This window comes from Macrobrachium nipponense, chromosome 19 (genome assembly GCF_015104395.2).
Source record: "Macrobrachium nipponense isolate FS-2020 chromosome 19, ASM1510439v2, whole genome shotgun sequence".
Taxonomy (NCBI): Eukaryota; Metazoa; Arthropoda; class Malacostraca; order Decapoda; family Palaemonidae; genus Macrobrachium; species Macrobrachium nipponense.
Window position 1 is genome coordinate 3,547,171 of NC_061088.1, and position 27,500 is coordinate 3,574,670.

The following is a 27,500-nucleotide window of genomic DNA, read 5'->3' on the forward strand; positions in this document are numbered from 1 at the left end:
AGTCACCTTCCCGGGAACCAATGAAAACCCGACCTGCCGGTGAGGTGCTCTGACCGTACTCAAGAGCTCGCAACACCACGATAAAAGGAGATGGACTCGCCACTGGAATTATAGAACAAGAAAGCTCTTCAGACGCAATCCCACTGATGAGATGCATGCTCTCCTAAGAGACGTTATAAACCATGCAACACAAACTGCCAAAGAAGTGAAGCAAGAAACCTGGCTTAAATGGTGCTCACAGACTACCCGACTTACTCCCATTGCAAAAATGTTCAAATGGTTCAACAAAATATCAGGAAAATCCAAGATAACACAACCACACCATCCTGACCCTCAAGCTGAAGCAAACAGACTTGCACAACATTTTGCCGACAGGACCAAATCGGCACACCTACCACAAACCACAAGAGAAAGGCAGTTGCACTAGACCCAGGGAGATGGAGACAGTCATTAACACGGCCTGCAATATCCCTGATGACACAGACACTCCATTCACACTAAAGGAACTGGGCAAAGCCCTTCAAAAGGAAATAGACACAGCCCCTGGAGCAGACATAATCACATATAGCATACTAAAGAACATGGGAACGGCAGCCAAAACAGTTCATCTCCATATAATCAATAGAACATACACAGAGCACAGTAGACCCACAAAATGGAACCAACAAAATACACAGCCGATTCCCAAGCCCAAAGAACCCAACTCTTACAGACCCATCTCTCTCATCAGTTGCACAGAAAAGACTGCAGAGAGAATGGTACTAAACAGACTGCTATGGGAAACAGGACCTCTACACCATCGCCTATATGCCTACAAAGAGGGCATAGGCACACAAGAATGCCTAGCAGACGTCATGTCCACAATCAACGAGAGGAAAACAATAGTGGTTTTTCTGGACTTAGAAAAAGCTTATGAGCTAGCCAGTGCAGCTGCCATCCTTGAAGCCTTGGCCTACAAGGCGGTAAAGGGCAACCTTTTAGCATGGGCCAAAGGATACATGCAAAACAGACAGTCCAGAGTCATCTTCCAAGGAGCAAGCTTGGACTTTCTCAATCTGGAGAATGGAACACCTCAAGAAGGCATACTCAGCCCCTTCCTTTTCAATGTATTAATGGAAAAATTAGCAACAACCACCCTACCCAATGGAGTTGAAATATTCATTTATGCAGATGATGTCTGCCTAGTCAGCACAGACAGACACAGATCTCACCAGAACATGCAAAGTGCAATAATACAAATTGAAAATAAATGCAAAGACCTAGGTCTAAAAATCAACACTGCAAAGACAAAAGCAATGGCCATCAAACACAGTCTAGACCCAAATGAAATACAGCTCATGGGTGAACCCATTGAATGGGTAGACAACTTTGTATACCCAGGAGTAAACATAAACAAGCAACTCTCCCCACGCAAAGAACTTGAAATACTCAAGCAGAAAGTTAAATGCAGACACAATGCCATGAGGAGGATCACCTCTCTACAACAGGGAGCAGTATATCACGCCCTCAGAACCTTCTACATACAAACAATAAGGTCAACGGTTGAGTATGCCGCACCTGTTCTCACCAGTCTTTCAAGCACAGAGCAAAAGAGCCTTGAAGTAATTCAAAACAATGCCCTGAGACTCATCACAGGTGCTCCAATGTGGACTAACTTATGCATTCTGAGACATGAAACAAAACAGTCTCTGACATACAGAATAGACCAGAGAAACACATCCATCCTGCTAAAAACCTTAAAAAAAGAAAGGAACTGTCCACTAAAAAGAGAGATCAAAAAGTGCATTGATTTCCACGAAGAACTAGACCCACCCAAGACATACGCTGGCAACCTTTTAGAAACACTGAGAAGAGTAGGCATGCAAAAGCATGCTGCTGACATCAGAGAAGACTCTCCTCTCGCTGAGTATGTAGAACCAGGACCCTGGAAACTTGAACTCTTCAATATCAACTACACAGTCCTCCCAGCAAGCAAGGAAGCATGCACCGTTCAACAGCTGAAACAAGCAGCACAAGATTCAATAAGGAAAACGACAGCCACAAATGAATACTTTACAGATGGATCAGTAGACCTCAGCATTCCTGCGGCAGCGGCAGGAGTCTACTCGACATCACTAAAAGGGAGCTGGAGGCTCTCAGATAATGCCTCCACTCTACAGACTGAGCTGATAGCAATCGCTAAAGCGCTAGAAGACTCTCAACACAAACTAGGAAACACAACTATCCACACCGACTCGAAAGGAGCAATTCAAGCCATCACAAAAGGCAAAGCAAAAGAAAATATCAAACTCCTGACAAGCATATGGGCAATTGCCAACATCCACCAAACCAGAAACAGACAGATAACTCTCAACTGGATTCCAAGTCACATAGGAATCCAAGGAAATGAGGAAGCAGACTCCCTAGCAAAGAGCGGGTTACACATCAACAACATAAGTATTAAAATCAGCCACTCACTGACTCAACTTAAAAGCAAAGCCGCAGCATACTGTCAAGTGCAAGAAGAAAGCAAAGTCAGGAGAGCGGTCTTTGGAGGCTCTAACACTGCAAAGTGGTATGTAGACACCACCAGTCTGCAACCACATGACATTCCCAAAGATATGTCAGGAGCACTAGCAGTCATAATTCATCGTCTAAGGCTGGGATACCAATGCACTTGGCAAAAGATAGTAGGCGATCCCAGGCCATGTAAGCACTGCGAAAGAATTCCAGAAGAACCTCTAGAACACTACCTCTTAGACTGTCCAGAAACGGAGCAACTAAGAGATAGGCACATAGGAAATGAACGCACAACCACTCAAATTACAAAGCACATTCTAGCAAACACCATGAATTAGCAGGTTTCCTATGCTCCTACCCACCACCAAAGGTAGGAACAGAACACTACCCTGACGGACAGCACATGGTTGCCAACAATCATGACCACTACCCCATACTACCCTAACCCACATAACATGCAAGACAAAAAAAGATAAACCTCTTTAACAGACATCCCCATTCATCTCTTGCCTCCTTCATTACCCTCCCCTCACATTCATCACTATCCCTCCACCACACTCACCAGACAACACACACCCAAAGAAAGCGGACCAGAAAAGGAATATGTCTCAGAAATTCACGAGCTGCCTTACTAGCTAACTGTGCCTACAACTCAAACCTTCATTCTTCCAATCTGTTGGTCTCTCCTACTAGCCAACACTTACTACTATCCAGCTTTCCCTACGACTGAAGGGTATCTTAGGGTTTAAAGGGTTTCAACCTTGCCCATCAAATCCTTCATTCAATATCAAATCACCTTCACCACATCATTCATGTATCACCAATAGAGTTGCATATCCTAAGCATCTCACATCTCAAACTAATATGACATACGGGCTGCTCTGTGAGCAAGAGCCCGTGCTGGCACAAGGCCAGCTTAATCTTAAACAACAACAACAACCACTGGAATTCAGTCCCTCAGCAGTTATCGCTTGATAATGTCCTGTCGATCAGGAGGAAACGTCGCGTTAGAGAGAGAGAGAGAGAGAGAGAGAGAGAGAGAGAGAGAGAATTGTGTAAGCAATAATAAATTAAATGACTCAACCGAATTTTACCATGCCCTTTGGTGTGTTGCTCGCCAGTCTAAGCAACAACGAGAAAGCCGTCATCAGAAAGATAGAGAAGACTCTTTATAAGATTAATAGTGCTGGAGCAGCAGTCATTTTTAACAAAACATATTATTATTATTATTATTATTATTATTATTATTATTATTAATTATTATTAATTATTATTATTTTCAAACTGACAGACACAGGAAAAAAATATGTTTTTTGAAAACAGGCAGGACCAGTTCAAATAAAATTTTTTTGAAATGAAAAGATAGTTAAACATATGTTTATGAAACCACACAGTTTAAGAAATATATATATATATATATATATATTTAATATAGTTATATATATATATATATATTTACATGTATATATATAGAATATATATATATATATATATATATATAAATATATATAATATATATATATATACTATGTGTGTGTGTGTGTGTGTGTGTGTGTGTGTGTTTGAAACAGACAGACAGTTAAATATATGTTTTTGATACAGACAGATAGAGTGTTAAGAATACTTTTGAAACATACAGACAGTTAGACATATGTTTCTGAAGCAGAAAAACGGTTAAGCATAAGTATTTTACACAAATAGACAGACAGTTAAAAATAAGTATTCAAAACAGATAGACAGTTAAATATGTGTTATTGAAACACACAGACAGTTTAACATATGTTTTTGAGGCAGACAGATAGCCAGTTAAAAGTATGTTTTTGCCAGTTAAAAGTATGTTTTTGCCAGTTAAAAGTATGTTTTTGAAACAGACAGTTAAATAAATGTCATTGAAACAGACAGATAGTTAGATGCGTGTTTTTGAGACTGACAGATAGACAGTTAAATATATGTTATTAAAACACACTGACAGTGTAACATATGTTTTCAAGATAGACAGATAGCCAGTTAAAAGTATGTTTTTGAAACAGACAGACAGGTTAATATGTCATTGAATCAGACAGACAGTTAAGTATGTGTTTTTGAGACAGACAGATAGACAGTTAAATATATGTTATTGAAACACACAGACAGTTTAACATATGTTTTTAAAACAGATAGATAGCCAGTTAAAAGTATGTTTTTGAAACAGACAGAGAGTTAAATGTGATTTGAGACAGACAGGCAGTCAGTGAGACAAAGAGGCAGAAATGAAATGCAAACTCATTCCTCAGTATTATCGCATTCACTCCAGCCCAAGTCGATGATATTATCAGCACACGTCTGAATGCAGACAAGTATTATCCTCACAATAGAATTGACGATAAGAATGAAACTTCAGAACCCGAGAAATGCAGTGAATTTAAGGCTTTCGAGTGAAGAAGAAGAAGAAAGAGAGTTGTAATACAAAGACCTTAACGCCACAAAGAAATACACCAGAGAGAGAGAGAGAGAGAGAGAGAGAGAGAGAGAGAGAGAGAGAGAGAGTCTGGGTCGGAGCTGACATACGAACAAATACCAGCCATTCATATGAACGCGCGCGCGCGTGTTTCTGTGAGACAGCGAGTAGTGGGGGGAGAATGAGCGCGCGCGCGCGCAAGTGCCTTGGTGAGTAAAGTGTGAGAGAGAGAGAGAGAGAGAGAGTTACCTGGAGTTGGTGACTTCGGCGCCTGGTAGTTTGTTGTTCACCACCGGCCGATCTGGACTTGGCACTGCTACGTCTCTGCCCCCTGACGAGTGATACACAACTGAGCGTGTGTGAGAGAGAGAGAGAGAGAGAGAGAGCAACTCCTCGAACGATGCTTTCATGATGAAGAATCTCAGTCGCAGTTGGATTCTCCTGAGGTCGTGGAGAAAGTCTTGATCCCCGGAAAAGTTTTATTTAAGCTCGCTACGAAAGTTTCTCCCTTAGCGTCCGTCGGTCGCGTCCTCAGCCTTATATGAAAGTTAACTCACGACGACGGCCATATTGGGGCTTCCCTCTTTTTATACTTCTAAAGTATCTTTTAGAACGGAATTGGATTCATGAACAGATGTGTTTTTGACGCTCAGGATTTTTTGTTTTCGTTTTATTTATCATACATTATTCATATCTGATCCTGCATTGAGAATAATCGAAAGATTTCCGTAGAGAGATGCATTCAGACGGAAAGTTCTGTCAACACGAGCCGTACTGGCGAAGGGCTACCCGTCTCACGCTGATATACTGGTAAGTAATTGTTGCTAGCTGTTCACAATCACAAACACTTTGTAACAATATTCACAGTGGAGAAATGAATCCACAGAGCTTTCGGGAATCTGTTCGATTCCCGTTTTCAACTGGAAAGGGGAATTTAACAGATTCCCGAAACCTCTCTTGTGGAATTTTATTTTTAAATATATACGTATATATACCCATACATAAATGTGGATTTAGCTCTACGTTTCAAGACACATGCTACTACGAGTATCATTTAATATTGAAAGTGTCATGGAATAGCAAAAAAATAAAATAAAATAAATAATAAAATAGGTAGATAAATAAAATAAATTAAAATAAAAAATAAAAAAGAGGAATACAAGAGAGTGAGATTTGATTCAGGAAGACAATAAAAGGAAGCTTTTTTTTTTTAACAATGAATTAAAAAAAAGAAAACAAATTGGAACGACAACAAAAAGAATTAGTCACGGAAAACACGTAGTAACGTAGTCTTACAAATAACTTGATATTTCAAACATGTACAATGAATAAATCAAGGTAGTTTGTGATACAGGGAAAGAATCACTTCTCCATGGTTTACTGAATTAATGTTGAGGGAGGCTAATTGGTTTTTGAGTTGCATGACTTGAAACTTCGCTTTATTGCAGATATTTGCGTTGATTTGATTTGCAAACTTTGTTCCATTTTATGGAAAAACTGAGGGAAACGAAATGCTTGGGGAAACTATGCTTGCAGGTGTATACATGTGTATTTTATCTTTGTTTACTAGAAGGAAACGATTATGAATGTGTATACGTAGGTTTGTGTATGCATTTATGTAGGTGTGTAGAATTGTGCAAATACTAGGAAGAAATGTTTATGAATATGTATACGTTCATGTCTATAGATATGTATAATTGTACAAGGACTAGGAAAAAAATAAACATTTAAGAAAAATACATTTAAGGTTGTCAATAAAGATAAAGTTGAGAAACTTGAAAGTTGAGAGAGAGAGAGAGAGAGAGAGAGAGAGAGAGAGAGAGAGAGAGAGAGAGAGAGAGAGAGAATTATCCAGACTGGTAGAGTATGTAGTAAATGTAAAGTAACAAAAAAGAAATATCGAATACATATTTTCCCGTGAAACCCTATTAAGAAATAGTAATATGAAAGCAAAGAACTAACTAATAAATAAACAAATCATAAATATCCTATCCTAAAAAAATTCATGTATTTTTAACTCAACGCAAAACATCTTTTTCAGACATTTTTAGGCTCTATCACAGACCTTTCCTACCCCCTCCAACAGGAACAATAAAAATAACAACAACAAAGAAGTTTGTGTTTTGTATCTTAATTTTGATTTCAGGCTCAGAACCAACAATATTTTTGGTTCTGAACGTAAAATCAAAATTAAGATACAAAACACAAACTACTTTGTTGTTTTTGTTTTTATTGTTCCTGTTGGAGGGGGTAGGAAAGGTCTGTGATAGAGCCTAAAAATGTCTGAAAAAGATGTTTCGCGTTGAGTTAAAAATACATGAATTTTAAGATAGGATATTCATGATTTATTTATTAGAACGAAGCTTTAGAAAATAAATGATGTGCATGTTAAACAGCACAGAAACATTTCTGATAGAATATATCGTATTTATTTTAATTTTCGTTAGTGAAACAAGGCTTTAATCGACCATAGATTTTAGCACATTTTAATTTACATTAAGCTAGGCATATAATGTTTATAACTTCTGCATGAGGGGAAAATCTTGCTTGCGTCCCGAGTAAGCTGGAGGTTGGCTCACACCTTTGTTTCTTTAAAGGGAAAACAACAGTTGGAAAATAATGTAAGTGATATAAACTCAAAATTTATTTATGCTTATAAATCCAAGCCACATTTAAACCAAGTTACCCCAGAGAATGGTTGCCAGAGAATAGATAAATTTATTGAATAAATAACTGAAAGGAATTAAGGCTCGATTAGTATCGGGCATATGGAAGCTAATGGTTTAGTGGACATTTTTAAAGCTAATTTACAATTGTAAAGTATTCTAGGTATATTTAAATAAGTATCTATTGAGGTAGATATTCTGTTATTCAGTTCATCACATCTCCAGGGTGTCCATAAAGTCCCAGTACCATTACAAATATTTATTGCTCAGAATGGTACTGGGACTTTATGGACACCCTGTATATGTGAGTGTTTTTGTTAGTTTGTGGCCCGTAAAATATATATATAAATATTTTCTATATATATAATAATTTTATTAATAATATAAAAATATAATTATTATGTAATATATATAAATATATTATAAACTTTTATAATCTTATACTAATACTATATATAAAAATTATTTAATTAAATTTATTTAAATTATTAATTAAAATTATTATTATTAGAAAGAGGAAAGCAAGGCACGAGATCTCAGTTGGACCTAAGACCGGAAAGAGAGAGAGAGAGAGAGAGAGAGAGAGAGAGAGAGAGAGAGAGTGTGGGGGCGGGCCATGCAGCTTAATAGTGTTTACCAATGTGCCAGGGTCGAAGTGATATATGAAGCACTCATTTTCTATTCATAGAACACAGCATTGTTTCAGAATTTTCTTGGTTAATTATAGCCATGACAGGTAATTACTGGTATAACAAACTCTCTTGATGGCCAGAGAGAGAGAGAGAGAGAGAGAGAGAGAGAGAGAGAGAGAGAGAGAGATTATGTCGTGAGTTGCAGAGCCAAAACCTTTTTGTGGTGTAAGTCCCATGAATTTGACGAAGAAGAAAAATTGAAAACAAAACCTAACCGCAAATTAATCCTTATCTTGTCACTCGTTTAAATCGTCATTATAAGAGAGAGAGAGAGAGAGAGAGAGATAGAGAGAGAATGAGAGAGAGGGAGAGAGAGAGAGAGAGAGAGAGAGAGAGAGAGAGAGAGAGAGAGAAGATGTGCTTTTGTGAAGCCAAAGGTTTTTTTTTTATTAATTTTTTTGGTGTAAGTCCTATGAAATTGAAGAAGAATAAGAGTTAGACAAAATCAAAACGTAACCTAATCCCAAGCGTATCTTGTCACTCGTTCAAATCCTCCCTCATTATCTGACGAACGAAAGCTCACTAAGCTCCACCCTCACCCCTTCCCCCCACACACCAAAAAACCTGTTTTTCTTCCCCGTAACACCCCAGAAGCAGCAGAAGTAGCTTCATAAGAAAGTGTTTGCAATTATGAGACAAAGAAAAGAAAAAAGAAAAAAAAACACCAGTTCCCTCCCTCACCCCTCCCCCCCCCCCCCCCCCACACACACACACACACCAAAAATCACCTGTTTTTCTTCCCAATAACACTCCAACAGTAGCAGTAGGACCAGAAGTAGAAAAAAAACACTCAGTTCCCTCCCTCCCTTCCGAGCCACCCCCCCAACACACACACACACACCAAAATATCACCTGTTTTTCTTCCCAATAACACTCCAACAGCAGCAGTAGAAGCAGAAGTAGCTTCATAAGAAAGTGTTTGCAATTATGAGACTAAGAAAAGAAAGCAAAAAAAAAAAAAAAAAAAAAAACCCAGTTCCCCTCCCTCACCCCTTCCCCCCCACACACCATAACACTCCAGCAGAAGCAGAAGTAGCCTCATAAGAAAGTGTTTGCAATTATGAGACTAACAAGAAAATAAATAAATATAAAAAAGTGTTCACGTGTTTCCGTCGGCCGCCTCATTAGGAGGAGGAATGTGAGGATGCAGAGTAGACTGTTGTGGATCCTTGGTGGTGATCGATAAAGGGAGAGAAGGGAGGGGAAATAATAAGAAAGTCATTTGGTTGAGACACATTTTTTTTTATACTTTTTCCTTTCTGTGCTTTCACACGAATGTGGGAAGAAGAAGAAGAATTATAGTCCGGCTGTCAAATGCGATTCCCTTTCGCCTCATGAGGTCGAGGGAATGTTGTGAGGGGTTTGTTGGGGTGGGGGGTGGATTGTCGTCCGATATTCGTAGACGTTCGTTGGTCATGTAAACGTTTCCATCCTCTTTGACACTGAAAAACTGAGGTTCATAAGTTGCTTTTTCTTAAGTGTTTACGTGAACGTTTGTTATCTTTGACACTGGAAATTGCTGGACAGTCGAAAGAAGTTTATATTGCTTATGTTTATGTAAAGGTTTGAAGTCTCTTGGACACAAAAATGTTTGACAGTCGTAAGTTGTTTCACTGCTTATGCTTATGTAAACGTTTGATGTTTATTCTTGACACTGAAAAACGTTCAATAGCCGTAAGTTGTTTCACAGCTTATGCTAATGTAAACGTTTCACATTTATTTTTGACTCTGATAAACGTTGGATAGTCGTAAGTTGCTTCTCTGCTTATGCTGATGTAAACGTTTGATGTTTATTCTTGACACAGAAAGACGTTGGATAGTTAGTTGTTTCACTGCTTATGGTAATGTAAACGTTTTTTATATTTATTCTTGACAATGACAAACGTTGGATAGCCAATAAGTTGTTTCTCTTGCCTATGTGTTCTTGTAAACGTTTTGAGTTATAATTGACACTGAAAACGTTAGACAGTCGTAAACAGTTTCTCTTGCTTCTGTTCATGAAAACGTTTTGAGTTACAATTGACACTGAAAAACATTGTTGCATTCAAACTTGATTTATCCATATGTGCTCATCATTAAATAGTAGTAATCGCTCCGATAAATGTTATATTTGACACTGAAAAACATTGGACAGTCGTAAGCAGTTTCTTTTGCTTGTGCTCATGTAAACGTTTGAGTTATCTTCGACACTGAAAAACATTGTTACAGTTAAACTTGATTTATTTCCTATGTACTCAGATTAATGGTGGAGTCATCATTAGCCAGTAGTAATCGTTCTGATAAATGTTATAAACGTCGTGGCTTACGAAACCAGAAATCATCAAATGTGAAAATTACCATCAGATTCAAAAACGTCGAACAGAAGAAACGTTTCGTCTTTTAATTTTGCTACTACAACTACAATCTACAACGCTGTCCTCCAACGAAGAACTACAACATAGGTCTCCATTAAACGTAGAATGTATGACCCAGTATGACCCAGATATCATGATATTCATGAGCTTCGTGGCAACTATTGTGGTATGTGCTCTCTCGAGGTCCCACTGCGGGCGGGGCATTGTCAGAACACGTACCCTGGAACTTCTCAAGTGCTCTCTTGAGAATATCACGTGGCCCCTGGTTTTATCTCCCTGTCTTCTTTTCCTCGATCTTTATTTACTTTCCTCCTTATATCTTCCGGGATCTGAGGTTATTTCACAACATGTTTGGTTACGTTGTGGAGATTGTGTGTAATACGAGTCTTGTTGTGGTCACAGGTTTTTTTTTTTTTTTTTAGTTTTCTGTTAAAGAAAACTATGGAGATGGCTTTGTCTGTCCGTCCGCACTTCTGTCCGCCCTCAGATCCTAAAAACTATAGAGGCTAGAGGGCTGCAAATTGGTGTGTTGGTCATCCACCCACCAATCATCAAACATACCAAACGGCGGCCCTCAAGCCTCAGTAGTTTTTATATTATTGAAGGTTAAAGTTAGCCATAGGTGCCAACTACACAGGCCACCACCGGGTCGTGGCTGAGAGTTTCAAACTGCATTATACGCTATACAGCAAACTCGATTAATTTTGGCGCACTTTTTATATATGTACGTGTCATTTGTATATATATATTATATATATATATATATATATATATATATATATATATATATATATATATAATGTGTGTATGTATTTAAGAATTAGTAAAAACTTTGAAATATTAGCAATAGATTTTCACTTATATAAATACATGTATGTATGAACATGAACGTATATTAAATGATAATCGTTCTGCTCTCCAACTTCTGAAAACAAGATGCTCATTCCTCTTTGCCTATTTCGGACTCCAGAGTATCACTCACTTCAGAGGAAGTCCTCCTACAACTTCACCAAATCCGCTTAAGAGTTGAAAGCCGCTTTTGCATAAGTCAGCCGTGTTTCAGAGATATCTCTTCCACCTGAATGTACTTCTTTATCTGGATAGCTGTTCTGTTATCCAGATGTTGCTGAATATACCTCCTGGTCTAGTAGGTAGCTGTTGTGTTATCCAGTTGTTGAATGTATTTCCTGGTCTAGGTAGCTGTTGTGTTATCCAGTTGTTGTTGAATGTACCTCCTGGTCTAGGTAACTGTTGCATCATCCAGTTGTTGTTGAATGTACTTCCTGGTCTAGGTAGCTGTTGGATAATCCAGTTGTTGCTGAATGTACCTCCTGGTCTAGGTGGCTGTTGTGTTATCCAGTTGTTGAATGTATTTCCTGGTCTAGGTAACTGTTGTGTTATCCAGTTTTTGTTGAATGTACTTTTTGGTCTAGACGGCTGTTGTGTTATCCAGTTGCTGTTGAATGTACCTCTTGGTCTTGATAACCGTTGCATTATCCACTTGTTGCTGAATGTATTTCTTATGTGGAAGTGAATGTGTAATTAAATATTTAGGCTTAGTTCTTTTTCTGGTCATTTTCTTTAGTAAGTCTACGAATTAAATCCTGTACTGGTTATTAACTTCTGGTCAGTCTAAAAGATAGTGAAGCTGTATCTTATTTACTTTATATTTTGCATATTAAGTTTTATTTATGTCCATTGTTCTCTGTGTTTGTATATATCCATGTATATATATATATATATATATATATATATATATATATATATATATATATATGTATGCACAAAGTTACAGCTCGCCCTATTACCAAGACATCATTAGTTACTGTGACCATGTCTTTTGGATGAGACAAAAGTACTTAGCATATCAATTGTTTCTTTTCTTTCGTGGCTGTAACCTTGTTCGTATAATCATCACGTTTTTACCTTTTTTTCGATTTAAGATCAAACACACGCACACACACTATATATATATATATATATATATATATATATATATATATATATATATATATATATATATATATATAGTCTTTTAACTTTAGACAGCATAATCGTATTTTATTTACTTTACACTTTCTATGCGAATAAAATAAAGCTGATCTGACATAAAATACTGCTCTGAAAAAAAATTACGCTGATCTGACAAAACATAAAGCTGATATGACAAAAAAAGATAAAATAAAGCTGATTTGATCGTGACTATACGAGTAAACATAAAAAAATCCAGGCATTAATGCACGCTGATTAAGATTGTTGATAAGTGGTTTCCACTTCACCAATGAGAGATAAATTTGATGCCATTCCATTAAATAAAACTTTTCTGTTTTGTAAAAAGCTATTTTCCGTTTTAGTGGGAAATCATTAGTATAATTTAAACGTTGAAGGAGGTATTAAAATTAAATCATTATAAAAACACTTACTATTCTGATTAGAATGGTTTACATTATGTTCATTTTTCATCTATATTGCTCGCGTGGTCGTTTTTTCAAGCAGTTGTCTAAACTGGGTTTAATAATTTTATTTGAAACCTTGAAGGAAGAAATAAAATCAGAGGACTGAAAAACATTCTAATTAGGATGATTGATATTACGCATTTTTTTTCTATAATACTCATAATACTATACTTTCGTGGCAGTTTTTTAAGCGGTTGTTTAAAATGATAATAATTTAGTTATCCTGCTGAAGAAGAATTTCAGTTTTAACCTTCCACAAACCTCTGGAATAATGGTAGTTATTTATTATTATTAGTGACAGATTTTTATCTAAAAGATAAAGTATTTATTGAAGACATTGTTGTTGTAAGCATGCTGTGTTGTACCCATGATGATGATAATGACAGATCAAAAATAAATTAATAAACAGAGAGGAAACAACAGTTGCATCTCAAGTACAACAACACAGCTCATAGCATCGAATGTAACATCATCTCCCAGCAGTGAAACCCACATGAGGACTGCACTTTGGTTCAAATTCCAGTGCAGTCTGGTTGGGTGATCAGAGAGAGAGAGAGAGAGAGAGAGAGAGAGATTGTCAGTCTTAGGGTTCTTACGATTATCGCTTACCAAGGGAGTAAGCCTACAAACTACTTTGTTGTTGTTGTTCTGGTTGGGGGTATGGGGGTAGGAAAGGTCTATGGAAAAGCCTAAAAGGGTCTGAGAAAGGTGTTTCGAGTCGAGTTAAAGATACAGGAGTTTTAGGATAGGATATTTATGATTTATTTATTAGAATGAAAGTGTATATATAAAAATAAAAGGACAGGAAAATTATTTCAAATAAGATATATCGTATTTATTTTAATTTTCGTTGGTGAAACAACACGCTATTTGACTATAGATTTTAAGCATGTGCCCCCAAGTAAGCTGGAGGTCGGATCACGCCTTGTATTCTTTGTTATTACTTTATTCCGATTGTAATGAATGACTGGGGCTCCTCTGTCTCTTTGAGAAGGGATAGCTCCAGTAGATGTTAGCCCTCATCATGTTTTTGGCAGTTATTTTGGGATGAGGGTGCTAGCCCCTCACCCTTCTCCACCCTGGCTGTCCTGAATGAATCTTGTCGTAGCTTGACTTTCATCTGTTTTACTTGCTCTGTTTCTGAAGTCAGTTTTTAATTCCAGTTTATCCAACAGATTAAAAGCCGGACATGCACTGTTATTTTTCATTAATGGTAACGTTTTCATTTCCTGATAATTACACCTAATGTAAGCGTGCTGAATTTCGTAATACCAGAAATGGCAAATGCATTACTGCAAATAATTATTATTCCCTTGGGAAAAAGAATAAATTTCTGCGATGTCGTTAGTTAACATGCACTTATATATATATATTATATATATAATATAATATAATATATATATATATATATATATATATATATGTTATATATATATATATATATATATATATATATATGTATATATATATATATATAATTATATATATATATATATATATATATATATATATATATAATATATATGTTATATGCAACTAGGCATCAATTCTGACATCGCTTCAAATCAACTGCTTAGTGCAAAAGTCAAATATTCGTTTTTTAACAGGCAGAAAAATCACGTTGTCGTAAAAGATGGTAAATGAAAAAAACACATTTACACAAGTGTTTGTTATAAATGATAAATGTAAACACTAGCCTCAAAGGCACAGAAGAAATGTGGAAATAAAGATGGTAGATGAAAAAAAAACTGGTAACAATTATTTGTCATGGAAATAAAGAATTACCTTCAAAGGCTGCTCTAGAGTGGCCACTGGCAAGTAACTCACGTGGCTGTATTCTATTGAAACTTTTTTTTTTCAGGTTGTCAATACACACATAAGTATAATTTTTCTTATGAAAACTATTCATTATAGCCCGCGATTCAGGTCAATATGTTTGGTTGTGTTTGTTCAGTCAACACAAAGCAATAATTGTCCCTCTGTGTAAAATAAATTAAATTCCTCGGTAAATGAGTCAGACAATTATCCATCGACAAGGCGCGAGGAACACTCATGGGTAAACCCACTCAGATAAGCGCCTCAGTGGCGTGGTCGGTATGGTGTTGGCGTGCCAGCTCGGTGGCCGCGAGTTCGATTCTCGGGCATTCCACTGAGGTGTGAGAAATGTGTATTTCTGGTGATAAAAGTTCACTCTCGATGTGGTTCGGAAATCACGTAAAACCTTTGGTCCCGTTGCTGAATAACCATATTGGTTCCATGCAAAGTAAAAACACCATACAAACAAACAAACAAACAAACAGATAAGGAAATACCCCTTTTGGGGGATGGCACTATCTAGCATCAACCCTTTCATTTCCGTTTACTGTACCTCCGTTCATATTCTCTTTCTTCCATCTTACTCTCCGCCCTGTTCTAATAATATTGTCTCGGTGCAACTGCTTTGAGTTTTCCCTCCTGTTAAATCTCTCAAACCTCTTTACTGTCAATTTCCCTTAGAGTGCTGAATGACCTCATAGGTCCCGGCGCTTGGCCTGTGGCTTAAATTTTATATTCTATACCATTCCGGATACGGTAGTAGGAAATTAAAAAAAAAAAAAGTTTTTAACCTCTCAAGTCTTCTGAAATCAGAGTAAGAGGCCTTTCATTAGGTAGAGTTATTAATATTATTTTTTTTTATGTTGAAAGTACTAGAAAGCCGTTTGTTTACAGTACAAGGAGTCGTAACTCCTCGAGGCGGAATTGTATTCGCAGAAATGTAATTACATAATCGTCTGTAACATTTTTTTTTTACTATTCATATTTTTCTTCTGTTGTACTCACGTGATTAAAGTTTTGCTACGTTAGAAAAATGCTGAAATTACTTCGTAGTTTTTATCCATTTAGACTCATGTTTGCCTAGTTGGAAACAATAACTTCATTAATAATACACGTATCACTTGTAAGATTCACACAACACACACACACACACACTTGTTTTGCCCCCTAGATTTCATGGAATATCTTGGTGTATGTGCGCACGTACTGCACATGTTTAGGTGATGTCTGATAATATATATATATTAATATATATTATAATATATATATATATATATATATATACATATATATATATATATATATATATATGTGTGTGTGTGTGTGTGTGTGTGTGTGTGTGTGTGTGTGTCTTTCAGCGACTATGAGTCCAAATCAGCGCTGAAAATAGTCTTTGGAAAAGCAATCCTTTCACAAATTAACTGAAACACTTGCTTTTAAGAAAATGTTCCCCCAGGGTAGCAAGCAACATTCCTGTCCAAAATCATTTTGGATTGAAGATGAATCCAGGGAAGGGTTCAAAATCTTTTATGAAGTGTTCTATAAATTATACACGAACTTTTTACATTTGTAGTAGTGTGGACCCCTTAGAAAATGGTCATTATTATTTTGAAATATTAATTTTTTTACATCTCATAGACGAGGATGTATTTCGTAGAAATTTCCGAAGGGGAAGGAAATCAATTAGACTATCAGAAAAATATGAATATTCACAAGAGCTCTTGAATTTGAATGTTGGTAAGTGGGAAGGCCTAACTTCGCAATTGTTTCAGGGAAATACTGAATACTTCACGAAATACTTATCAAACTGAATATATAAGAGAAGACAGTAGGCCAAAGAGGGGCGGGGGGATAGGAGGGATGAATGGAACGTGAATGCCATCTCATAAGAAAATTTCCACACTGGAATTCCAAGTACTTAGCCGCCTTGGTAGAAGGGCTTGGTAGAGGGATTAAGGGGGTGGAGTTAGGGGATGGGAGGGGGGGATGGATTCCATGGCCTAATGGGAAATTCTTGCATAGAAAATATGCCTCCAGAAAAGAACAGAAAATATGGAAATATGAAAAGGATTCAATACTGGCTCCCTGAGCTGAAATACGTAGGATTGCCTTTCATCCTTTTTTTTATTATATTATTATTTATTTTTTAGCCGTTTATGCCTTACTTAAGATGGGAGTGCAATAAACATGCAGATAACCTTTGTCTTCACAGGCTGCTTGATCTGACAGAGATTTAAAGTCTTATACTTGGGGAGTATGCCTACAAACTTCTTTGTTGTCGTTGTGGGGTGCGTGGGAAAGGTGTTTCGCGTTGAATTAAAGATACTGGAATTTAGGATAGGATATTTATGATGTATTAGAATGAAAATGTAAGAAATAAATAATGTGCTTGGCAAATAGTACTGAAAAATTATTTCCAATAAAACATAGCGTATTTATTTTAATTTTCGTTAATGAAACAACGCTCTATTTGACCTTAGATTTTTTCATATTTTAATTTACGTTAAAAGTTAGGAATATAATGTTTACAACTTATGCGTGAGGGGAAAATCTTGCATGCTTCCCGAGTAAGCTGGAGGTCGGATCACGCCTTGTTTACCTACAAGAGATTTAATGTCAAGGTTCGTCTCTTATGTCTTCATCTTCGATCATCTGTTTTTTTAAGTTGTTTCTATTTAATTTTATTATAATTTTTTCTTCGTTCGTTTTACTTGATTTCCTCATCTCCATACTGATTTCCACATTGATTTTTTATTCTGCATGTTTTCTTCGGGAATGTTATTTCTTATTTCTCTGTATATATAGTTTTCTATTCAAAAGACGGATAAATGAACCGAATGGTAAAAATAGACTCAAGTCCAATTCCACAGCACAAGATAAAGTTTCTCACATACAAGTAAATATAACTGTGAGTGAGTATAAGTAAATATATAAGCGCGTTAGTTGCAAGTGAATTCAAGTATGTGTATATTTGTTTATCTGAATGATTTAAGGAAAAGGCAGAGACGCCTGTCGGGTTGGAGTAATTGCTTGTGTCAGCGGAATCAAGCAAACAAACAAAGCACTCAGACCTGCTTTGTTTCCGGCTCTCAATTAGGAATGTATCAGCTTGTACACGTCCTTGTCTCTCCCGATTGTCAATACTTTGTCGAATACACGTCTCCCCGGGGATCGACGCACGTAACCACAGTCTCTCGTCCTGATTGGCGTGGCTGTCCTTAGACTATTTCCATTCAATTATGTTTCGTTTTCATTGATTTGGTATACTGATGTATTTGTCACGTGCCTGTCTTTAGAATGTTCCTCAGATTTGCATGACTGTCTAATCAAAATGAGGGAAGGGAGTTGAAGTGCTTTTGCCAAGTGCTTAGTGTTGCTTTGGATTTATTTATCACGTGACTGCCTGTAGACTGTTTCTCTTATCTAATTATGTTTCACTCTAATTTTATTTGCTTTGCTGATGTGGCTGTACTTCAAAATGAGGGTAGTGCTTTAAAGTGCTTTTATATTTGATATGTCCTTATGCCAAGTGCTCTCAGTAGCTGTGAATTTCTTGTGAATGATCTTGTGATAGTTCAGTGTTTATGATCTGTACTATGTGTTACAGACAGACAAACAAACATATAGATACACATTGCGTTCATAGATTGATTTTAACTTCCTATAGTTATGCAGTTTTCTTTTGTTACGTGAACCCCCTAACCCCGGCTCCCGCACCCTTCAACAAATATGGGGGGGGGGGGCCGGTCGCGGGGGCTGGGTAGTCCCTAATATCTGCATATGTTTTAAGACTGGAAGCAATCAGAACGGGCACCTTCACGTCCTTAACTAGTCCAGGCCAGAGTAAAAAAGAGAAATGAAATGGAAGGAACGAGATAATCCGATGCGTGGAAATAAGAAAGTCTTAAAGAATATCAAATATGACATCCAGTGAATAAAAGGAAGGTAATCGAGACGAATAGCTAAGAAGAATTAATAAATGAAATTCCTACGCACTGAAATAGTAGGATGAAAACGAATTTGTATAAAGAGTTTGGCTACGTTGAAGGAATGAGAAAAAACCTAAAAATGGCAAAATAAACTAAACTAGGTCCCTGTCACTAAACAAACATCCCGCCCAACGCAAGAACTCTTTCTACCTCCAAACCCCTGATGATTCCATTTTTTTCACGAAAGAAGCTGACGCAATCTGATTTTTTCCCACGCTGAATCAACCATTTTTTCGTCCTTTATGTCCCAAAACACACCAATTAAATGTTTGTCCCCTCCCTCTCAGTCTCTGCCAGAAATCACGCGTGTTTTTCTTAAGACGATTCGCTCACGTATTTATTTAATCTTTACTTCCCCGTCCTCACTTTCCCCACATTGTGTGGGAGTTATGTAATCTTTACACTTTCCCACATGGTGTGGGAACTATCTAATCTTTATACTTTCACAATTGGTGTGGGGGTTCTCTAATCTTTATGCTTTCCCGCATGGTGTGGGAGTTATATAATCTATATACTTTCCCACATGGTGTGTTAATTATCTAATCTTTATACTTTCCCACATGGTGTGGGAGTTATCTAATCTTTATACTTTCCCACATGGTGTTGGAGTTATCTAATCTTTAAACTTTCCCACATGGTTTGGGAGTTATCTAATCTTTATACTTTCCCACATGGTGTGTTAATTATCTAATCTTTATACTTTCCCACCCCATGGTGGTTTGGGAGTTATATATTTCTATATAACTTTCCCACATGGTTGTGTTACTTATCTATCTTTTATTAAACTTTCCCCACATGGTGGTTTTGGGAGTTATCTAATCTTTATACTTTCCCACATGGTTTGGGAGTTATCTAATCTTTATACTTTCCCACATGGTGTCGGGGTTATATAACCTTTATACTTTCCCACATGGTGTGGTAATTCTCTAATCTTTATACATTCCCACATGGTGTGAGAGTTATCTAAGCTTTATACTTTCCCACATGGTGTGGAGGTTATCTAATCTTTGTTTTCTCACATGGTGTGGGGGTTATCTAATCTTTAATTATTTCCCACATTTGTGAGGGTTAATCTTTTAAATCTATATTTACTTTCCCACCCCCCAAGGTGTGGTAATTCTCTAATCTTTTACGGGGGTTCCCATGGTGTGTGGGGGTTATCTAATCTTTATACTTTCCCACATTGGTTGTTTTGGAGGTTATATAATCTATATCTTCCACATGGTGTGGTAATTATCTAAATCTTATTATTTAAACATTTCCCACATGGTGGTTTGGGGGTTATCTAATATTATACTTTCCCACATGGTTGCGGGAGTTATCCTAATCTTTATAACTTGCCTTTCCCACTATTGTGGAGGTTTCTCTAATCCTTTTACTTTTCCCACATGGTGGGGTTGGGGATTATCTAACCTTTATACTTTCCCAACCATGGTGTGGGGTTCATCTTAATCTTTGTTTTCTCACGATGGGTGTGGGGGTTAAAATCCTAATCTTTTATACAACTTTCCCACATTGTGGTGAGGGTTTTTATCGTAATCTATATCTTTCCCACATGGTGTGGTACTTCCCTTAATCTTTTATACCCAATTCCCTGGGTGTGGTTATCTATCTTTATTACTTTCCCACATGGTGGGGGTGGGATTATCTTTCAATCTTTATAACTTTTCCACCACATGGTGTGGGGTTTGATCTTTTTACCTCTTATACCTTTCCATATTGGTGTGGAGGGGGTTATTTCTAATCTTTATACTTTCCCACATTGTGTGAGGGTTATCTAATCTATATACTTTCCCACATGGTGTGGTAATTCTCTAATCTTTATACATTCCCACATGGTGTGGGGGTTATCTAATCTTTATACTTTCCCACATTGTGTGGGGGTTATCTAATCTATATACTTTCCCACATGGTGTGGTAATTATCTAATCTTTATACATTTCACATATGGTGTGGGGAGGGGGTATAAACTAACTGGGGGTATACTTTCCCACATGGTGTGGGAGGGGTATCTAATCTTTATACTTGCTTCCCACATTGTGTGTGGGGGTTCTCTAATCTTTATACTTTCCCACATGGTGTGGGGAATTAATCTAATCTTTTAATTTACTTCCCACTTTCCCACACGGGTGTGTTGTGTTTATCTCATATAATATTATACTTTCCCACATGGTGTGGGAATTATCTAATCTTTTATAACCATTCCCACATGGTGGTGGGGGTGGGGGTTATCTAATCTTTCTTTATTTCCACATGGGTGCGGGGGTTTATTAATCTTTATCTGCTCACGTGGGGGTGGGGGTCTTAATCTTTATTTAACTTTTATACTTTCCCCTGGTGTTGGGGGGATTATCTAATCTTTATACTTTCCCACATGGTGTGTTTGGGTGCTAATCTTTTTTATCTTTTCCCATAGGTGTGGAGTTATCTAATTTCTTTATACCTCCCACATGGTGTGGGGGTTATCTAATCTACTCCCACATGGTGTGGGGGTCTCTAATCTTTATACTTTCCCTTTCATGGGTGGTGTGGAGTTATCTAATCTTTATACTTTCCCCACATGGTTTTTTGCCCGGGGTTTACAAATCTTTATACTATCACGTGGGTGTGGGGGGGGTTCTCTAATCTATACTTTTTTTCCCAAATGGTGTAGGGTTCTCTATCTTTTACTTTCCCACAAGGAATGGTGGGTGGGGGGGGGGGTTATCTAATCTTTATACTTTCCCACATGGTGTGGGGGTTCTCTAATCTTTATACTTTCCCACATGGTGTGGGAGTTATCTAATCTTTATACTTTCCCACATGGTGCGGGGGTTATCTAATCTTTATACTTTCTCACGTGGTGTGGGGGTTCTCTAATCTTTATACTTTCCCACATGGTGTGAGGGTTCTCTAATCTTTATACTTTCCCACATGGTGTGGGGGTTCTCTAATCTTTATACTTTCCCATATGGTGTGGGGTTCTCTAATCTTTATACTTTCCCACATGGTGTGGGGGTTATCTAATCTTTATACTTTCCCACATGGTGTGGGAGTTATCTAATCTTTATACTTTCCCATATGGAGTGGGGGTTATCTTATCTTTATACTTTCCCATATGGTGTGGGGGTCTCTAATCTTTATACTTTCCCTTATTGGGGGTGGATGGGGTTCTCTTAATACTGTATTTACTTTCCCACATGGTGGGGGGTTCTCTAATTTCCCTTTGATACTTTTCCCTTATGGTGTGAGGGGTTCTTTTCTCTAATTCTTTATTACTTTGCCCCGTGTGTGGGGTTCTCTAATCTTTATTTACCCTTTCCCACATGGTGTTGGGGGTTCATCTAATCTTATACTTTCCCTCATGGTGGGGGTTCTCTATTATTCTTCTTTTTACTTTCCCACATGGGGTGGGGGTTCTCTTTAATCTTTATCCTTTCCCCACATGGGTTGGGGGTTCTCAATCTTATATCTTTCCCACATGGGCTTGGGGGGTTCTCTACATCTTTAATACTTTCCCACATGGTGTGGGTGGGTTCTATCTTTATTTTACCCTTTCCCCACATGGTGTGGGTGGTCTCTTTAGGATCTTTATACTTTTCCACATATACTATGTGGGGGTTCTCTAATTCTTTATACTTTCCCACATGGGTGGGGTTGAGGGTTCCTCGTAAATATAAAACAAAATCTTTATACTTTCCCAGTGGTGTGGGGGTTATCTAATCTTTATACTTTCCCACATGGTGTGGGGGTTCTCTAATCTTTATACTTTCCCACATGGTGGGGGGTTCTCTAATCTTTATACTTTCCCACATGGTGTGGGGGTTCTCTAATCTTTATACTTTCCCACATGGTGTGGGGGTTATCTAATCTTTATACTTTCCCACATGGTGTGGGGGTTCTCTAATCTTTATACTTTCCCACATGGTGTGGGGGGGTATCTAAGTCTTTATTACTTGCCCGACATTGTGTGGGTTCTCTAATTTCCCTTTATACTTTCCCCCATGGTGGTTGGGGTTGCTCTCAATCTTTAATACTTTCCCACATTGGCTTGGGGGAGGGGGTTCTCTAACTTTATTACTTTTCCCACATGGTCTAGGAAGGTTCTCGTTTAAAATCTTTATACTTTCCCACATGGTGTGGGGGTTCTCTAATCTTTATACTTTCCCACATGGTATGGGGGTTATCTAATCTTTATACTTTCCCACATGGTGTGGGGGTTATCTAATCTTTATACTTTCCCACATGGTGTGGGGGTTCTCTAATCTTTATACTTTCCCATATGGTGTGGGGGTTATCTAATCTTTATACTTTCCCACATGGTGTGGGGTCCTCTAATCTTTATTACTTTCCCATATGGTGTGGGGGTTAATCTAGAATTCTTGAAATACTGTTTCCACAATGGTGTGGGGGTTCTCTAATCTTTATACTTTCCACATGGTATGGGGTTCTCTAAGGGAAAATCATTTATAATTTCCACCTGGTGTGGGGGTTCTCTAAAATTCTTTATACCTTTCCCCACTGATGTGGGGGTTATCTAATCTTTATACTTTCCCACATGGTGTGGGGGTTATCTAATCTTTATACTTTCCCACATGGTGTGGGGGTTCTCTAATCTTTATACTTTCCCACATGGCTTGGGGGTTTTCTCCTATTAAAAATCTTTATACCTTTCCCACATGGGTGGTGGGGGGTTATCTAATCTTTATACTTTTCTTCACGTGGTGGTGGGGTTATCTAATCTTGCATACTTTTCCCACCCATGGTGGGGTGAGGGGTTCTCTAATCTTTAGCCTTTCCCACATGGTGTGGGGTTTCTCCTATAATCTTTTTACTTTCCCACATGGTGTGGGAGTTTCCTATAATCTTTATTACTTTGGCCTAACAATGGTGTGGGGGTTATCTACTTTGTTCTTCTTTCCCACATGGTGTGGGGGTTCTCTAATCTTTATACTTTCCCACATGGTGTGGGGGTTCTCTAATCTTTATACTTTCCCACATGGTATGGGGGTTCTCTAATCTTTATACTTTCCCACATGGTGTGGGGGTTATCTAATTCTTTAATACTTTTTTTCCCACATGGTGTGGGGGGTTTCTCTAATCTTTATTACTTTCCCACATGGTGTTGGGGGATTACTTCTAATCTTTATACTTTCCAACAATGGTTATGGGGGTTCTCTAATCTTTATACATTTCCCGCATGGTCTGTTGGGGGTTATTAATAATTTTATACTTCCCCAACAATGGTGGGCTGGGGGAAGATATCTAATCTTTATACTTTCCCCCACATGGGTGGGGGTTATCTAATTCTTTATACTTTGCCCACCATGGGTGTGGGGGTCTCTATAATCTTTATTTATGCATTTCCGCATGGTGTGGGGTTATCTAATTCTTTTATACTAATCCCACATGGTGTGGGCGGGTTCTCTTAAATCTTTATTCAATTTCCGCATGGTGTGGGGGTTATTCTAAATTCTGTATTTACGTTCTCACATGGTGGTGGGAGGTTATCGGGGAATCTTTATTACCTTTCCCACCATTTGTGTGAGGGTTAATCTTTAATTCTTTATACTTTCCACATGGTGTGGGGGTTATCTAATGGCTTTATTACGGGTTATTTCTCAACAATGGGTGGGCAGTTATCTAATCTTTATTTACTTTCCAACATGGTGTGTAGTTATCTAATTCTTTTATTTACTTAATCTTCCCACATTGGTAGTGGGAGGTTATTCGCAAATCTTCTAACTTTCCCCACATGGTGTTTGAGGGTTTATCTTTAGCCCTTTATACTTCTCCATGGTGTGGGGGGTATTCTAATTTTTATACTTCTCACGTGGTGGGGGGTTCTCTAATTTATTCTATAACTTTCCCAACATGGTGTTTGAAAGGTTTCTCTAACTATTTATTTACTTTCCCACATGGTGGTGAGGTATCTAAGGGTCTTTTATACCTTTCCCCACATGGTGTGGAGGGGTAATCTAATTCTTTATTACTGTTTCCCACATGGTGATGAAGGGTTATTCTAAATTCTTTATAACTTCCCACAGGTGTTTGGGGGGTTATCTAATTCTTTTATTTACTTTCCCACATGGTGTGGAGGGATTATCTAATCTTTATTACTTTTCCCAACATGGTTTTCCGTGGAGGGATCTAATTTTATACTTTCCCACATGGGTGTGAGGGGTTATCTAAGCTTTTATACTTCTTCACGTGTTGTGGGGGTTCTCTAAATCTTTATACTTTCCCACCCCCATGGTGTGGGGGTTTATATAATCTTTATACTGGGGTTTCTTCACATGGCGTGAAGGGTTAATCTAATCTTTATACTTTTCCCACATGGGTGTGAGGGTTTATGAATCTTTTAGACTTTCCCACATGGTGTGGGGGGTTATTTAATTATTTATAATTTCTACATGGTTGTGGGGAAGTTCTCTTTAATTTTAACTTTCTTTCACCCATGGTGTGGGAGTTAATCTACTCTTTTAACTTTCCCACAATGGTTGTGGGGGTTAATTATTTCTAAATCTTTATTACTTTTCCCCAACTATGGTGTGGGGGTTTGGATCTAAATCGTTGTATCACTTTCTCCACATGGTGTGGGGAGGGGGGGTTTATCTAAAAGTCTTTATACTTTCCCACATTGGTGTGAGGGGGTTATTCTAAATCTTTATAACTTTCTCACATGGTGTTTGGGAGTTACTATACTCTTTACTACTTTCACCCAAATTGTGTGAGGGTTTATCAAAGCTTTATTAACGGGGTTCTAAACATGGTGTGGGGTTTAATCTTAATCTTCACACTATACTTTCTTTCCAAGTTTGGTTGTGGGGAGTATCTAATTTTTATACTTCCCACATTGGTGTGAGGGGGTTATCTTAAATCTTTTTTATTACTTTTCTTTCCACATGGTGTGGGGGTTACTTAATCTTTATAACTTTCTTCCACGTGGTGTTTGGGAAGTTATCTAATCTTTATACTTTCCCACATTTGTGTGAGGGGTTGATATTAATCCTTTATACTTTCCCTTTCCCACCATGGTGTGGGGGTTTATCTAATCTTTATACTTTCTCAACGTGGTGGTTGGGAGTTATCTAATCTTTATACTTTGCCCACATTGTGTGAGGGTTATCTAAATCTTTATTACTTTCCTTCAACATGGTGGTTGGGGGGAGTTATTTAATCTGTATTAACTTTCTCACATGGTGTGGGGAGGTTTATCTACATCTTTAACTTTCCCACATTGTGTGAGGGGGTTATTCTAATCTTTATAACTTCCCACATGGTGTGGGGGGTTTATCTAATCTTTATACTTTTCCCACATGGTGTGGGAGGGCTATCTAATCTTCATATACTTTCCACATTGTGGTGAGGGTTATCCTAATTCTTATTTATTACTTTCTTTCACCATGGTGTGGGAGTATCTAATCTTTATACTTTCCCACATTGTTTCTTTCTCGTTGGTGTGAGGGTTAATCTAAGCTTTAATTACTTTTCTTTCACATGGTGTGGGGGCGTTATCTAATTTCCCTTTATACTTCTTTCACGTGGTGTGGGGAGGGGTTATTTCTAAATTTCTTTATTACTTTCCAACCCAAGCTTGTGGTGAGGGGTTTTTATCTAAGGGCTTTATATTTATCACATGGTGTGGGGATTTATCTTATTCCCTTTATACTTTTTCCACGTGGTTTGTTGGGAGGGTTATCTAATCTTTTTAATTACTTTCGCAACGGTGGTGTGGGAGGTTTATCTAATTTCCCTTTATACTTTCCCACTGTGGTGAGGGTTATCTAAGGGGGCTTTATTAATTTGCCACATGGTGTGGGGGTTATATTTTAAATCTTTATACTTTCCCACATTGGTGTGAGGGGGTTAATCTTTAATCTTTATAACGTTCTTTCCCACATGGTGTGGGGGTTATTTCTTAATCTTTATAATTTCCCACATTGGTGTGAGGGGGTTATTCTTTACTCTTTAATTTACCCTTTAACATGTTGGTGGGGGGGTTATCTAATCTGGGGTTATTAGTTATTCACGTGGTGTGGGAGTTTATCTAAATTATTTATAACTTTTCCCACATTGGTGAGGGTTATTAAGGGCTTTATACTTTTCTCACATGGTTGGGGGGTTCTCTCAATTAATTTATACTTTCCCCCACATGGTGTGGGGGTTATCTTTACCAAATTTTTCCCACGTGGGTGTGGGGGGTTAATCTTTACAATTTCCCACGTGGTGGGGGGTTACCTAATCTGTACTTTTTCCCACTCTTCCATATCGTGTTTGGAGTTGTCTCATCTTTACACCTTCCCACATGATGTTGGGATTTTGTTTCCTGGTTTTAATCGTTGGTGCTGTAATTGGTTCTCCTGTACAATGATGCAAACACTGCATGTCCTTGAGCCTTAGCCTGTCAGAAAGTCTGTTACTCTGACTCAGCCTGGGGGCGTTTGTTCATCTCAAACTCCAACTTCTCCTGAATGGAACGTTCATAATATAATCAGGGTTGCGCCATCCACACACAGTCTCTACTCTTTTCGTTGAGGTGCCCTGTTTAATCTTTTTTTTTTTTTTTTTTTTTTTGCTTAATCAGGGAGTAAGCTTACAAACTTCGTTGTT

The 27,500-nt window shown here is 37.7% G+C and overlaps 1 protein-coding gene across 2 annotated transcripts in view; it reads left to right on the forward strand.

Annotated features, from left to right (window-relative positions):
• The window catches only part of LOC135213738 (melanopsin-like), a 221,394-nt gene that overhangs the window by 49,890 nt on the left and 144,004 nt on the right, over positions 1-27,500 (forward strand). The window contains exon 1 of one of the 2 annotated variants that reach the window (XM_064247868.1): positions 5,222-5,746. The exons of the other annotated variant lie outside the window; for it this stretch is intronic. The gene's annotated coding sequence lies outside the window, so the exon portion shown is untranslated. Of the gene's footprint in view, positions 1-5,221; positions 5,747-27,500 lie in introns of those variants that run through there. 2 annotated transcript variants of the gene reach the window in all.